The 15361-nt window shown below is 40.9% G+C and overlaps 1 protein-coding gene across 1 annotated transcript in view; it reads right to left on the reverse strand.

Moving 5' to 3' along the window:
* The window catches only part of LOC118019506 (ankyrin-3-like), a 331391-nt gene that overhangs the window by 291626 nt on the left and 24404 nt on the right, over nucleotides 1-15361 (reverse strand). The gene's annotated exons all lie outside the window — the stretch shown is intronic.

Raw genomic sequence — 15361 nt, forward strand, 5'->3', positions numbered from 1 at the left:
AAACAATTAGAATTTAAACAATGCAAGAGGCCAGGCTTACTTCTCTCAATTCCAAGTGGAAAACCTCCAATCCAAAGGCTTCCCACAGTTAACAGGACCACAAGCATTTAAATATAAAAGGTTCATTTAAGGATTCAGACTCAAAAGGTTTTTCTTTGGGCACAATCAGAAAATAAAACAATGAGGGGGAAAGTCCTGGGTACCCCCCCTCCCCACCTCCATCCCCAAGTCTGTCAATAATCACTAAATGACTCCCCAGATGCATGCTAATGGCAGTCTCCCAGAACGTACATCTGCTGCGTTTTTGAGGCTTGCTTTGACATACAACTGCCAAATATAGAATTATTCACTTCAGTGCTATCACAGACTGCTCCATCCATAGGGCAGGGGCATTTGGGAAGTTCCCTATTTGAAGAAAGGAAAGAAAAGACCACTCATTTACATTTTTGAGTCCACGTTCTCTTACAAAAATATGCAAGATCTACAGACCATGTTAATTTCTATTTTGAACTTTACTGCCTTGAGACTTTAGGGGAAAACTGCATGGCAGGATAAGGTAAAGAGAAAGCTAACTACAATTCACACTGTAGAAGGATCTGGGTGAGCCACAGGGAACTTACAGGGGAAAAGGCAGTCAGAGATGGGCAGGGGACAGCTGCTCAGGCTGGCAGGGCCCCAGCGAACATCTCAGCAAGCATCCCGAATGAAAAGGTACATCCCTATTACTTTAAAAAGTGCTTTCTAGCAAGGATTATAAAACAAAAAGCTTAGATGCCAATGCATTAGAGGCATCTAGAAATGCATTTAAAATGAAAAAAAAAATACTATTTTATACTTAATGTCTAGGTGCACAGTGACAATTGACTTCTGTTTATTTGAATCATGACTTTAAGTACACAGCAAATGGAAAAACAGAGCCTGAGTAATAAACTCTCCCACACCTGAAAATAAAGGCCTCACTGAAGGTTTGCCGTTGGACTTCATTCACACACCTAGTCCAACAGACGCTAGTGAACTGGCTGGAGGAAGCGCCCACATTTACACACATGCTGAGTTTTAAGTTCACAGTAACTGCTGGTCCTAGAGACAAGCAAGTGAGCAGCTGTGCAAATGTGGCACCAGAGCCCAGGACCCTTCAGTGTCGGCATTTGTGGGTAAAGATAGTGGACTGAGAGCACAGGTAAGAACCTTATTCCCACGAGGTTCTGACCCCCCCCCCCACCTTTTGAACTGCTCCAACTCTTTTTTTTTTTTTTTAAGATTTTTTTTTTTAATTCATGAGAGACAGAGGGAGAGAGAAAGGCAGAGGGAGAAGCAGGCTCCCAAGGAGCAGGGAGCCCGATGCGGGACCCTGGGATTATGACCTGAGCTGAAGGCAGACGCTTAACCATCTGAGCCACCCAGGCACCCTGAACTGCTCCAACTCTTTCAACACTTGTTTCTCCCCTCCTTCCTTCTCTTTCCAAAAGAAAAGAGGGTGGGGTTATCAGCAATATTTGTTTACCAAACATTTACTCTTTTTCATCTTCCTGTGAATTGCACTCCCTCCCTTCAAAGTCCCAGACCCTTGCCCCCTTCTCCTTAGCTTGGGATGACTTATATACCTCATTTTGCCTGTCTTTGGAATTTCCATGTCTTTACGGGTAGATTCCCATATGTACAAAATTAAATTTGATTTTCTCCTGTTAATCTGTCTCATGTCAGTTTGATTCTTAGTCCAGCCAGAAGGACCGTGAAGGGCAGAGGAAATTCTTCCTCCCCAACAAAGCTTATGAACTACTTACTTTCCCATTCAACTAAAGTTTCTAAGATTCAGGGATGGTAAGTGCTGTGTTGTTGTATGTATACACACACAGTGCAGCTGAATGAGGCTCATATTTAGCTTAAGTAAATCGAACAGGACTCTCTTGGTAGAGGAAGGAAGGAAGAGGAAGAAAGGGATGAAAAGAGGAAAAGAGAACATGAATGAATGAGTGAAAAATAGAAACTGTGAATCTTAGATCCTTAAATCCCTTTAGTCCATGAGTTCCCCATAACTATTATCATATGCGCTATAGTAAGCCAGGATTGGAGCATTGTCTGATTTAATAGCTACTCTTATTTATTTCACTATAAGTTTCTCTGTAAAGATTTCCTTGATTATCCCTGCCCAACACATCTCCTTGGATTCTCATACATACTATTTACTCTCTACAGGATTTCTTGCCACACAGTCTCCCTTTTTATCATTAATTTTGTTGACTGATGAGCACAAACTGAGACTACTCTTGTGTGAGGGAGTTGTCTGGTTTGAAGATGCTATGTGTGACTGAGACCTTTGGTCCATGGCCCCCACGAGCAGCACAGGCAGAACGTGAGCATCCCTTGTTCTGTTTTGTGCATGTGCCCCTGCTTGATCTGGGGGAAAAGGTCAGGAACATTCCACAACCACTGACACTACACAGGTCACAGGGGTAATTTTTAGAATGATGACCATTGCTAAACTAAACACTGCCCCAGAAACCTGTTGTTTCACCCCATGAACCTCTGCACTTGTTCATTGTCTCAGGATTTTCCAGGGAGATCCCAGCCTGTTAATTTTTCCCAGTGGAGGTCAGCAGGCAGGGCCAGAGAGCCACATGCACTGTTGTCATCGTGGGCTTGGCCTGTGACCAGGCACCAAGTGGCCGTGCTTGGCTGGGGCATCTCCATGCCCACGTGTGGTCCATGATGTCATGAACACTGCTGTCTCTAGCAGAGTATTGTGCCCCCTCAATCAAAATCTAATAAACAGCCCCATTTTCAGCTCCATCCCACCTTCTACAATCAGCTAGACTTGACCATTGAATACTGTGTGAATTGTGAATTGTTCAATGATGGTGAAAATAAACCATCAGGATTTGAGCCATTCTTCACCTCCCCCAAGACAGATGACATATTCCTTAGAAGAGATGTGAAGAGTTTTGAGAAACCCTTGAGGTGACAGCAAGTCAAGCCTTCTAGATAACTAAGTGGTTCTCCGGGAGGTAGAGGCATCTTTAGTGATGAGAGATGGAACACGTCTTCGCTTGCTTGAAAAACTGTTCTCACTAGTAAACCACGTTCATTGCCACAGAAAGTCAGACATTATCTTCAAACTCAATAGAAAACTGAATTCGACATTGTTTGCTAAATCCTTAATGAAAACTAACTAGAACCCACGCCATTTTTCAATACTACTTTCCAAAACGCTGGAGTTAAGAACACCTGTCAGGAAGCTCTTGGCCACCTTTTCTCCTGCAAACCCTAGAGATACGGAACAGAGAACACAAACATTGCTCCTTGCCCCAGTTCTTCTTGGCTCTTGCCCGGATACTGGTCAAGAGAAGGGACAGTGATGTAGGTTGGGTGTTTAATGTCAATTCTTTGCTTTTTTCCTCTTTTAAAGGAGTTCTCCCCTAAAATGTGGTTGTACAAAAAATGTAAACTTTTATCATAATACAAGTTTATCTTATGCTTATGGAGCTTTAAATTTAAAAAAATACCTTTCCTTTTAAGTTTTAGATATTGATGATTTTGTGTTCTCTAAAGAGACAATTCCGCATTTTATATTTCTGCTAAAGAAATAGCCCTGAATCAGATCATCTTCACAATTAATTTTAGAAGTGTAAGATCTTGTATTTTGTAGCTTAATCTAAGAACAGACTTCAAATTTATTTTTATCAAGACTGTTTAGAGAATATAACTTAGTTCCCTAAAAAATTGGGACATGGAAAAAAAGAGTAGAAGAAAATATGCTACATTATTAATAATGGTGAATCCTGGGTGTTAAGACTTTTCATGATTGCTATTTTTGTCTTTTTATAATCTGTATTTTTCATAACTTCAAGAATTGTAATTTTCAAGATTTTGCAAATATATGGGAAAAAAAAAAAAAAACACAACTATTCTTGTCAAAAAGTTCAACTGAAAATAAACCTTATCAAGAAGTCAGCATCTTTGCTTTCCCCTCAAGGCATTAAAAGGGAGGAAATCAATGATCCAATTTTTTGTTTTTTCCAATTCAAGGTTGGATTTTGCGCCACTGTCTTGAATTGCACGTTTTCTTGGGCCTTTACTGGCATAACTTTTACTTGGATTATCATTGCCCATGCTCTCAGGGAACAAGACTGTCAAATGGAGCCTAAATACTGGCAAAATATGCTCCTACGATTTCATCACATGTAGTCTCTGTGAGGCATTTGAGGCCAAAGAGAGTTCAGAAAACATTGCTCTAATTGAGAGAAAGGACAAGCTGGCTGGACATTCCCCCAGAGGCTCAACTTCTCCATGCTCACAAAAGACCAGAAAGTACCTCTTCTCCCCCATAGTAATAGTACAATATTTCTTTCTTCAACTGATTATATATTTTAAGATGGTTTCCAACACCTCCTTCTGGCCCCTTCCTTCATATGGCTAAATTTAGTCAATGTCATCTTACCCTCTGATAACTTTAAAGTTCTACATTTCAGACAGAAGTGGAAAAATGAGACCTAGAAGGGTCCTCTTCCTTCTTTTGTTTCTGCTTCCTGTCTCGTCCCAGAAAGGACAAAGGAGTAACAAAAAGGAGACATTTCAGAGTGCTCGTCAGGCACTGCAATATGGAAATCATGCTATGGTTCAGGCACAGCCCTGCCTTCAAAGATCTTACAGTCTAGCAACAGCAACACATACATAAAACATCCCAACAGAGAATGAAATACATGCTGGGCTGCTGATGTGGAAGCCCGGAGAAGCAGCAGCGAAGAGAATGCACTTTCCCAAAGGAAATGGTCTCAAGGATGGGGAGCATTGTCATCTCCTTAGAACCCTGGTTTATTCATCTTGCATATGAATTGTCTTCATGGACTCCCCTGCGAATTTAATTCCCTCCACTGTTACAATTTTCACGGGAAATTATTCTGAGTTCATATATATAATTTATAATTCTCTGAAATCATGGGAGTTGAGTACTCATGCTTTTCAGCATGTATTTACACAATGGATCCAATCTACATATATAGTCAGTGGTACTCCTGCTGCCACGAGGAAGATCAGATGCCCAGAGAGTTCCTCTGGCTGCATGTTCCCAGCAGGTATGGCATCAACCGGCATCTACAGTTCCTCTCTTGGGTACCACCAGCTCAGGAAGCTAATAGAGTGGTTCCCTGAAGAAGTCCCTGTCCAGCTCATATGTCCAGTGGCTGGAGGACAGAACATCCATGCAGTGACCCCAGCTAAATGCTCTGCACTCTAGGGGATTAACAACCTTTCTCTGAGAGGCTTCCAGGTGCAGTCCCACCTCACCTCATATCCATGTCACCTTGGTCACTATCTGAGTTCAAGTGTCCCAGACACTTTTTTTTTTTAATATTTTATTTATTTATTTGAAAGAGCGAGAATGAGAGAGAGTACATGAGAGGGGGGAGGGTCAGAGGGAGAAGCAGGCTCCTTGCTGAGCAGGGAGCCCGATGCGGGACTCGATCCTGGGACTCCAGGATCATGACCTGAGCCGAACGCAGTTGCTTAACCAACTTAGCCACCCAGGCGCCCTCCATACACTTTCTGATTGCCCTATTATCCTAACAGAAATGGGCTGTCTCCCTTCGATCCTGTGTAACCCTTTCATGTGTTTTCCTTCTATGCCTCACACATAATTCAGGGCCTGGCAGTGGGAGCAGGTGCCCTTCCTGCTCTCTTTTGCAGTTTCCAAGTCATCTCTCCTTCTTGCTCTTTCAGAAACCCAGATCCTCTGAAGCACCAGACTATCAACTATTAGTCTTCCTTGTTGTGTTCATCCGTTTATCCACTGCAATCCTCACTACACCCCCTGCCTCACTGATGACAGCATCCTATGGCCCAACATCTTTTTCTCTATTGCTGCTCCCAGCAGATTTCTTAGCAGCTTCAGCATTCATGAGGCTATTTCCAAGGCTCTGGCCTCTCAAGTCCTTGACCTCCTTCAGGCCAATCCACTTCAGCCATGTACGCACATGGCCATATGCCATACTTTATGACCAACTGCTCCATCACCTCCAAAATACACAGTATCTCACTCCTCCACTTTCACTCCCCATTACCCCCATCTTGTCTTCAAATTCCTCCTTATTAGCATATATTCCATGTCCTGGCATTGCAACGACTCCCTTTATATACTACGGCCTTGGCATTTCAAACATACCCTTCTGGAAAACCCCCCCAAACATGTTTAAGCAAATCCAGTTGCTTTCCTGGCAAATTCGCTTTCCCCTCCAAAGACTTCACTCCCAGGCCTCCCTCTTCCTTCTCCCAAATCCCCTTCTGTCCATCACTTTCAGCTGCCACATCCTTCATGGAGAAGACAGATGCACAGGGATGAGTACTAAGTCAGCTTCTCGCCATTGCCCCTAGCAACCTTCCCAAATCTGTTGCAGGTGCTCTGGTTCCTCTCCTTCTGCAACAGAAGTGGTGTCTCTGCTTTTCTGTGAAGCCAACCCTCCCGTGTGGGCACTGGCTCTCTCAGACCATTCAGGGCTTGTCCTGACTTCCTGAGGACAACTTAGCTACTGTCATCCTCTCCACTCTCTCTTTTGCACTGACGATTTCTTCATCTCTACAGTCTTCTTCCCATCAGTGAGATGCTTTTCCCATCCTTCCGATGCTAATGAAACAAAATGAAAAACCTCCAAACCCCAAACGCTTTCCTGTGGCCCCATTTCTCTTCCAGCTATTCCCTCACTTCTCTAATCTCTTTCATGATAAAATGTCTCAATATAATATCTTTTTGCTTCCTTATGTCTCTTCTTCCTTTAACCCACTTAGCTCACCAGTAACCTGCATCTCACAAAGTCAGTTGCCAATTTCCTATTTATTTAACACTATAGAGCCCCTAACATGCTTGGCCACACCCTCCTCCATAATGAGCTTTCCTCCCCAAATAACCATGTGGGTGTACCTGGTCTTCTTCTGACCTCAGTATGTGGTGCTTCTCAGTCTCTCTTCTAGTCTCTCCGCCTCTTGTAGACCTCCAAATACTGAGGCTGCCCCAGAGCTTGGTGCTTGGTCATCCTCGGTTCTTTAGTTGCCCCCCATCAAGTTCCATTGGTTTAAAATCACTCAATCCACTCAGAGATGACTGTCTCAGGTCTCAAGTCTGGACCCCTGATGATCACCATACCTGCACACCTGACTGTCCTGCTGATGTAGCTACAGTCGGCTGGAGAGCAGGCATATTAAGGTTCAGTTTAGCTCTACTTTCTCCCACCCTTCTTTTGTTGACTTTACTCTTGGAACTTTGGCCACCTTTTGGAGCCTAGGATATGCCAGCTGAGACCTATACCCAGGGGCTTTGCACTGGTTGTCAACCACACTGTGAAAATGAGGATAGCAGGTGCTTATAAAAGAGCATATAGTCAAAACACTTTTCGAACTGATTTTCATCCTCATTACCATTTAGGTAGATCTGGCAAGTAGTCAAATATCAGATCTTCCCTGAGCAGTTCCCTTGTGCAGACACCTTTCTAAGTATCAGGGATACAGCAGTGAACGAGCAGCTTTGCACCTACTGTTCCTTCCACTTGATAAGCTCCTCTGGGGAAAAAAACTTTCTCCTTTTAATAATTCAGATCACAACTCAGATGTCATCTCCTTGAGTGGTCGTTTCCCATCACCCTATACAGAGCAGCTCCCCCAGTCACTACCTACATAACTTGGCCACCTTTACCTTCTCCACAGCATTTATTTGGAACGGAAATTGTCCTATTGGCCTATTTGTTTTTGTATTTATTATTTGACTCCCTTCACTACATGCGAGCTCCAACCTCTGAGGGTCTCAGGCTGCCTCGTTCACTGCTGTATCCCTGATACTTAGAAAGGTGTCTGCACAAGGGAACTGCTCAGGGAAGATCTGATATTTGACTACTTGCCAGATCTACCCAAATGGTAATGAGGATGAAAATCAGTTCGAAAAGTGTTTTGACTATATGCTCTTTTATAAGCACCTGCTATCCTCATTTTCATGATGTGGTTGACAACCAGTGATACCAGTGGTCCCCATGGCACTCTTTTCTAGCTGGAACGTATGTTACCACCCTGACTGAGAGTGCTGGTCAGAATAGCTCCCTGAGAACAATTTCTCTCTGCAAATATAACCAAGGCTTAATGTGGTGAAGAGCTGATAGCACCTCTTCAAATCATACCTAAATGAATTACTACTTTTTATTAATGCTCTGTATCCTATATTGATCAGTTTGAAGGTCTTCACTCACTTGTATTCTTAATCCCTGAATTTACTTTGTTACTGTGATTTATGCTTTCCTTAAACTGGTCTTTTCTAGGTTCCTTTAAACACAAAGCTTATTTAAATCACATGCTGGTTTGAATCAAGAGTTCAGCCATTCCACCTGAGAGTTCAAAATTCCTGATGATAATGCCAACAAATCTAATTTGACCAAATTTAGAAGGTTAAGCACAGCTCTACTATTCATTTCTAAAATCTCTATTTTATTAGTATTAGTAGTACTCTATTACTATTAGTAAACGGTATTAGTAGTAATTCTCTCGGTACTTCTGAGCTATAACAGAGACAGTAAATTAACTGAAAAAAGTCCAAAACACCTAGTTTTTTCAGAATCGGAAAAACAGTTTTGATAGAGTTTTTCTTTTTTTTTTTTTTTAAAGATTTTATTTATTTATTTGAGAGAGAGAGAATGAGAGAGAGCAAGCACATGAGAGGGGGGAGGGTCAGAGGGAGAAGCAGACTCCCTGCCGAGCAGGGAGCCCGATGCGGGACTCGATCCAGGGACTCCAGGATCGTGACCTGAGCCGAAGGCAGTCGCTTTAACCAACTGAGCCACCCAGGCGCCCCTTGATAGAGTTTTTCATACAGGTTTAAGTCTCAGTGTGTCTGGCACTGTGTGCGTGCGCGTGCACGTGCGTGAATGGCAGAGCAGGAGACAACTGCATGTTTAGGCTTACTGTATTCACCTATTTTGACACGACCCTAAATAATTAAGCACAGATCTAATTGTACTAGAAAGAATTGTTTTATTCTAGGTTGCTGAATGAACATGAGTATTCGGCTAAGAGGTCAAGAAATCTGAAGTGTGATATTTGTTTCATTTTGTTTTAATAAAGTAGATGTGAAATGTTTCTTACCATATAAGGATAAAATTGAGGGTACTATCTAAAACATTCGTTTTCTTTTCAGTGACAGGAGACCCAAGGAGACAGGTAGCTGGATTTCCTGAAGCTAAGAGAAGTCTTTTGGATGAAAAATCAATTTTAACTTTTGCATCTAATATTACAAAACCTTTATCTATAAGGAGAAACTCTGGATTATTTTTCTTGGTTTCTACCTATGATTTATCCATAAAGAAAAAGGAAGTTGACATTTACAGAGAGAGATTCTTTCTAAGTGGTTCTTCCTAGAAAGATGGATGAAAATGAAAAATACTGTACCTGCTGAAACTATTAATTAAAAACAAAAGTCCAGGTAGGTCTATTTTATTAAGTAATACAAATTTAAAATCTTTAGTCTTAAGCCTGAAAACTCCATGGTCACATACAGGCTTTTACAACAAGAAAATGAGTGATACTGGACATATTCTGGAATCAAAACATTAGATCAATTCCGTTTTTAAAAATCTTTCTTCTAGGGTCATCTTTTCTTTCTCAAGTACCTAAGGAAGTTATTCAATATTGTGCAGAACTAATGTGTGCCTAAATCTTTTCTAGTATATTTTCCACTTGAGTCAGAATTTTGTTACTAATAATTACACTACTTAGAAAAAAAACAGGACAGTGGAATAATGTAAGTGAACCACTCTTGGAAGTTTTCACCTATAGACTTTAGGGGCCTTTAGTAATTGTAATTTGAGATATTGGAATTTCAAAGAGGAATTTTTAAATCACTTCTTCAAAGTTTCTATGGTGAATTGCCTTGTTCATTGGAATATTCAGAGAATGGAATATGAATTTAATTTTTGGTTTAGCTCAAGACTTTTCGGCAAATACTTTTTGTTTAGCCCTTGATGTTGAAAATATTTTGTAAATGCATTAGTTCACTTGTGTTTCACATTGTTCAGCCACTTGTTCATTAAGAAAGGAACTCGCAGGAGTTCACAGTCATGGATAATACTCATTGTAGTAGAATAAGGTATTGGGAGAAATGGAGGAGATATATTCTAAGACATATTTTGACAACTATTATTTACAGTAGATCCTTGGTTATAGTTTATTTTGTCCTGATTTCCCACTGTTGTAAACATAAAAAAAAGAAAAGGTATGTTAATTCAGGTTTTACTGTTAGTTTGGTTCCACGTGGTGGAGGTTCTATGTATTCTTGCATTAACCTAAGGCGTATTTTTGTGAAAATTATATTTTCTGATTGTAAAGCAAACCATACATTATTTAAAAAATCAAACAATGCAGAAAAACTTAGGCACTGTCTACCACTTTGGTGAAAAAGACATTGATACCTGCCTCAAGCACAGCTTTGTAAACTGAGAGGGGTTATGCCTCCCAGCCACATAGCCTACTTCAAAAACCAAGCAACATTTTGATGTGATTAGAATATCCTGCAGGATCATTTTTAATGCTTCCATAGTATTCCATTATCTATATAACCCAACTCCTAGTGCTAAGTTGAAATGTTCCCTAATTTTATTGTAAAACACTGCTACAAAAAACCGCCCAAGTTTTGCATACATATTTTTGCACACTTGTTTCATCATCCTCTTAGGATAAATTCCAGAAAGTACAAACTGTATTTTAAATTATATGCCTACTCTGGCACAACCAAGAATATTTCCTATGAATAGATACTTTGTAGACTTTCTCAATTTGGAGAGCTTTACTGATTGTTATGCTGAGCTAAGACTTATAACAGCAAAAGACCAAATGATGATTACTATTTAAAGCTATGTATAAAATTTCTAGGAAGGCAGAAAGTCTAGTGTCCCAAACTAGAATATCTCTATTACACATGAGCCAGCAGGACTTTGGCAAAAACTCCCCGTAGTATCTTAATGAATACAAGTGGTCAGGGTTGCAGTTTCACATTTCACCAAGGGAATGCCCAGGGCCAAAGATGGAATGTCAGGTGAAGTGAGATTTCCTCACTCAGCACTCTGCCTTTACCTCCAGCAGCTGGCTTTCGGCAACATTCAGGGGATCCACACACCCCGCACATTCATTCTTTCTTTCAGCAAACCTCACTGAACACCGTCTCTCAGGTACCGCGCGTAGTCATGTGATCTTGCCCAGGGAGCACGCTTAGTCTAACTGATGACAACTTCAGGGGCAGCTGGATTCACAGGGAAAAACTCTGCCTGAGCAAATCCAGACAGTCTCACCCGGGGGTGGGGGCGGTGATTAGAGCGGGCTCCGGGAGGGTGAATGGACTGGGTTACCTGGGGTGGAGGCAGACTCGTTCTCTGGTCACCCACTGAATGACCCAAACCCGTCCTTCTTTTGTTACCTCTGCAGTAGAAAGGCTAGCTACTCCGTTTCTCAGCCTCCCTTGTAGGTGGAGGGAGCTAGAAGAGGCGGTTCTGGCCAGTGAGAGAGAAGTCGGCTAGGGGCAGCTGGAAAGGCATCTTCTTTCTCTGATAAAGGCACTGCAGTAGCTAGCCCTGTCTTTCACTTAGTTTTGCCTTAACTGAATATCTGAGGCAGGAAGCAAGGAGTGAAGGTCAACATCACTAAACCTCTGAACTAGCACCAGCAGCAGTTTATATTCAGACAGCTCATTTCGTGGGGAACAGGAACCTCTCTCCGTTTATACCACTCTGAGTCGGACATACTGCTATTTGCAGCTGAAAGCATTCCTAATCAATATATCATTCCTCCAACTAAGACTGTGTCTGGATGGAGGCAAGAATAAGGGGCCAAGATGGGGCAAAACGGGGAGCGGGTTTCAGAACGAGCACCTTCAACAGCTCTCCGATGCTCTCAAAACATGGCCCTTTCAGGTTCAGGAGGCATAACTATGTATACAGGGCAACATTTCCCCTTAGTGTGAAAGCCTGAAAGTGTGTATTTGTTAGAAAAATATGACAACACTATCTGATAATGAATTTGAAACACGGTTTGAGATGTAACAACTTCAAAAGTACCAAAAGCAAAACAAACAAATCCTAACATGAATTATAGAATCAAAGAGTAAATATAAGGTAGGAATAAAAAATGAGAGTACAAAAGGCAGCACAATTAGGCAAAGGGCATGTATGCATGTGATGTCCTTTCTGTATCCATTTTCCTCTGGCAGAAACTTCAGGAGTTTATATGAAAACATAAGGCAAATTTTTAAAAAAGCTAACAGCCAAAACATTACCAGCACAGTGGACTTAAAAGAAAGTAGCTGGGGTTTTTTGTTGTTTTTTTTTTTTTTTAATTTTAACAGCAAAGAAAACAACAGCATCTAGACGATCATGAATCTTGGCCAACTGAACAGTCTAAGAGATTATTCAAGCCTGCTCAAGATCATAGACATCATGTAAAGAGGGGTCTATAGGAAGAAAGATCTAATGATAAAAATGTATATAATTAGTTAGAAAAATAAGACAAGGAATATGCAGACTGTTGTCCTAACAAACCCAACAGCCACAAAACTGTTTCCCAGGGTCTGAGAAAGTAAGCCAATCATTTTGAATATGGACAATTTACAAAATCGTAAGTAAGTTGGGGGGAACCATGTATTTTAAAGGAAAGAACAATTACCATAAGGAAATCTAAATAGGGAGACATTTTCTGTATTCCCAAAGGCTGAGGGACACTGTCCTACGTGGTGCTATTTTGTGGATCTATTTCTCTGAAAGCAAACAACCAAAAATCACCACACATCCGAGTGTGAAATAAAAAATGTATAATAAATTTCAAGGTATGAAAAACATAGGCCTTAAAATCTAAGACAGCAAGACGCTGACTCTCGTTTACCACGATTTGCGAGGTCTCGAATGGTGCCTGATAAATAGGTGTTCAAATATTTGTTGGAAAAGAGAGAAGGAAAAGAGAAGAAAATAGGAAACTTCCTACAAGAGCAAGATGTTCTTTACAAAGAATACTTTTCCAAGAAGCAGAACAGAAGTATCATTCAATATAAAATACACATAAGTTGCAAAATGATCTTAAGGAAATAACAACAGAGGATACATTCTTATGAGGTAAGTTATAGATGAACACTTAAAGAGCACTCTCAAATTTCATTCTCAATTCCATTAATCAAAACCTGATAAGTAATATGTATCATCTTTTCACTGAACGATTTTCAAATACTTGTTATAGAATAACTCTCTAAAACAACAAAGGGCAATCTGCTCTTAGCAGGAAGAGTAAATTATATTGGATGAGGTTACAAGCATTTACGACTTATAAGGAGCATTTCTCTCTTGGCTGCCTAATGCTTAAGAAATATCTTCTGTTGGCTAATAAAGAGAAATCTCTCCATGAAACTCTCAGCCAAGATTTAATCCGAAGTATGTTCTTTAATGAGACAATAAGAAAGCATCGGAGATTTACTTAGCACTTCTGAAACACTTTAGGTTGACCATTCCAGGAAATTATCCCAACAATCACCTGGAGACAAGGATTCTTGGTATCTCTGTTTCGCTGATGACCAAACAGACTTTGTGAGGTGAATTAACTAACTCAAAGCCACACAGGTGAGTAAGGAATGGAGATGAGACACAGGGAGGAGGCTGCAGAGCTGACTCCTGATCACCATGCCGAACTGTATCAGTGGTAGTGACAGAGATAATGATAACTGATAATAATACGAATACAGGCATACTTCATTTTATTGTTTCCCTTCATCGTACTTAACAGATACTGTGGTTTTTACTAATTGACAGACTGTGGCAACCCTCTGTCAAGCAGGTCTATCGGCACCATTTTTCCAACAGCATTTGCTCACTTCGCATCTCTGTGTCACGTTTTGGTAAATCTTGCAGTATTTCAAACCTTCTTGTTGTTATTATATTTGTTGCAGTGATGTGTGGTCCGCGATCTTTGATGTTGCTATTGTAATGGTTTTGAGGTGACACAGACTGCACCCATATAAGGTGGAGAACTTAACGGATACATGTTGGGTGTGTTCTGACTGCCCCACCGCCCAGCCATTCCTGCATCTTTCTCCCTCTCCTCAGGCCTCCCTACTTCCTGAGACAAACAGTAGTAAAACCAGGGCAGTTAATAAGCCTACAATGGCCTGCAAGCATTCAAGTGAAAGGAAGAGCCCATCGATGTGGCAAACGTCAGTGTTGTCCTGCATTAAGAAATTGCCACAGCCACCCCAACTTTTAAGAACCATCACCCCAATGAGTCAACAGCCATCAACATCAGGCAAGATTCTCCACCGACAAAAAGACTATGGCTTGCTGAAAGTTCAGATGATTTTTAGCAAAAAAGTATTTTTTTTTTTTTTAAGATTTTATTTATTTGACAGAGAGAGACAGTGAGAGCAGGAACACAAGCAGGGGGAGTGGGAGAGGGAGAAGCAGGCCTCCCGCCGAGCAGGAAGCCCGATGTGGGACTCAATCCCGGGACCCCAGGATCATGACCTGAGCTGAAGGCAGACGCTTAACGACTGAGCCACCCAGGCGCCCGCAATAAAGTATTTTTAATTAAAGTATGTACATTTTTTTTTTTGGAAAGACAATGCTATTGTATAGCTAATAACTCTTACGTGCACTGGGAAACCAAAAAATTCATTAAACTCGCTTTCTTGCAATATTTGTTTTACTGCGGTGGTGTGCAATTGAACCCACAATATCTCTGAGGTATGTCTGTAATAAATTACCATACACAGAGTTGCTGGAACAACTTCACACATATTTAATCTTCGTAAGATATACCAAACCTCAGTTGTCCCTTTCCTGCCAAGAGCAAACATACTTATTTTTTAAGACCAAAGTATTAAATCACTGTACTTGGAAATTCTTTATCAAAAAAACAACTGTTTTCTCTCCCTTTTTACTTCAGTTGCTCATGACCCTGCCAGGAAAACAAATATTTTTAGCATCTCCTCCAGCCCCTGGGATACTATCTAGACAGGGCTAGACCTTTCCTCACTGCTTTCACTCTGGTTATATGTCTGAAATTGCTTTGTGTCAGCAGTTATGACTCTGGGCGTAGTAGGTATTACATTTTTTCAGTTTGGTGCCAGAGAGAAAATGAATAGGTACTGCAACTGTATTCTGAGCGTAGACTTAAGAGGTATTATCTTTCTAATATAAATTATATAGACACAACAAAATAGATGTGTCCATTCACTTGGCTTACACAAATTCTGGGAGCTGTTATCCATATAGCAGGTTATGCTGTGGTCCTAACTTTGTCTTGTTGGTCCTATTTGAAATATTAAAAATCAGTACCTTCTGGGTTTCTAAAATTCTAGTTCATTGATTAG

Source organism: Mirounga leonina, unplaced genomic scaffold, assembly GCF_011800145.1.
Source record: "Mirounga leonina isolate KUSES-001 unplaced genomic scaffold, KU_Mleo_1.0 Mir_108, whole genome shotgun sequence".
Lineage (NCBI taxonomy): Eukaryota > Metazoa > Chordata > Mammalia > Carnivora > Phocidae > Mirounga > Mirounga leonina.